We start from the raw sequence: 1,664 nt of genomic DNA, 5'->3' as shown, positions 1-1,664 counted from the left end.
CCAGGACAGCCCAGGCATTGTTCCTTTCTCCCCTAGAAGCAGGGTGTCCTTCAAAGCTTTACCAGTGCATCTCATTGCCCCTGAGATATATACCCCAGGACAAGATGCCTTTCCAGGTCTCTCAGCTGTGGTGCAAGAGGGGCATGCACAATCGCCACTCCATCCACCCAGGACAGCTTTCTTGAGCCTTGGGGAACTGCTTCACAATGGATCCTAGACTTCTTTTGTTCCTTGCTGCCTATCTATAAGTAATAAACCTGCTTCATATAACACATTGCATGTTATATGACTCAGGCATTGGTAACACTGCAGCCCAGGATGCAGTGGGCAGAAGTGCTTGGACTCCCATTCGTACTGGTTAGCATTGTGATGGTCTCTGTGGTCCTACACACAGTGGGAGTCTCCTCTTAGGATTGGTCATTAGTGAACTCACTTTACAATTTATTAAGATGGCAAAAGGTTGGGGAGGGGTAGGCTTTAGGGAAAGATCAAGATTTTTGTGTCAGTGTTAGTAATAGTCAAGAATATATGGTCCAAGAATTGATCATTATATCTGGTATTGTGGAAGCCATTAGTGACCTTCACATGAACAGGTTCAGTGGAGTGTTAAAGGAAAAAGCCTAACTGGAAAGCATTCAAGAGTGAATGGGAAAAGAGCAGTAAAAATGGACAGTACAAACAAATCTTCCCAGGGGCTTTTCTGTAAAAGGTGGTAGAGAAATGGAGCATCGTCTAGAAGAGGATGTAGGATTAAAAGAGGGTTTTGGTGGGGGAGAGTTAATTATAGCATGTTTGTATATTAATGGAAATGATCTAACCAGGGAGAAAAACCTTGATCATGCAGGAAATAAAGGGAAAATTTGCTGGAATTATATCTTAGAATGGATGAGAGGGGAAGAGTTCTAGAAATAAAGGGGTGGATCTTGGTTTGAGGACAGACAATTCACTTGGAGGAACCAGTAGAAAGATGGTTAAGTGAGCACCTGTTGTACTGGGTGTTTGTGAGCATCCTTTCCCAATTGTTTCCATTTTCTGAATAGAATAGGAAGCAAGACCATCAGCTGAGCAAAGATGTGGAAGAAGGTGTTAAAGATTTGAGGAAAAAGGAAAAAGATATAGGAAACTGAGAGGATGAGTAAACACAAAATAGATAATAAAAATATTGGGCCTTAGGATTATCGGACCTAAGTGCCCATAACGATATTAGTGGTCACACATTAAAAGTTTTTCTGGAGCCAATCTTTGCCATGTGCATGCAGGGCTGGAGTAGTTGGGGACTTGGATTTGATAGGACTGAGAGTCAGGCAGCTGCAACACAGGGAAAGTGGGGCGAAGGAGATAAAGGATATTAGAAGGGAACTATTATAAAAATGGACCATGGAATCAAAACTAGATAGGAAGAAAAATAAGGACATGAGGGGGTGGAGGATTAAAGAATGAAAAAGAGGTAGAATTAATAGATTGTAGGTCCCTGTAAAGTTGAAGAAGTATCATTACATAGTACTAGTGTTGAAATGAGGTCAATATGCTTAAGGCACATTGAATATTAGAAAACAGTGGCTTTTGTATCTAAGTAGGTAATACATTTCTCTTTGTTCCAGAACTCAAATATACATGTATCCTTTTCTGCACTATTATTTATTAAGAATTTATACTTAATTCCA

The sequence above is a fragment of the Propithecus coquereli genome, unplaced genomic scaffold, assembly GCF_000956105.1.
Source record: "Propithecus coquereli isolate 6110/MARCELLA unplaced genomic scaffold, Pcoq_1.0 Scaffold172, whole genome shotgun sequence".
NCBI classification, from domain to species: Eukaryota; Metazoa; Chordata; class Mammalia; order Primates; family Indriidae; genus Propithecus; species Propithecus coquereli.
This window is presented reverse-complemented; position numbering follows the sequence as displayed.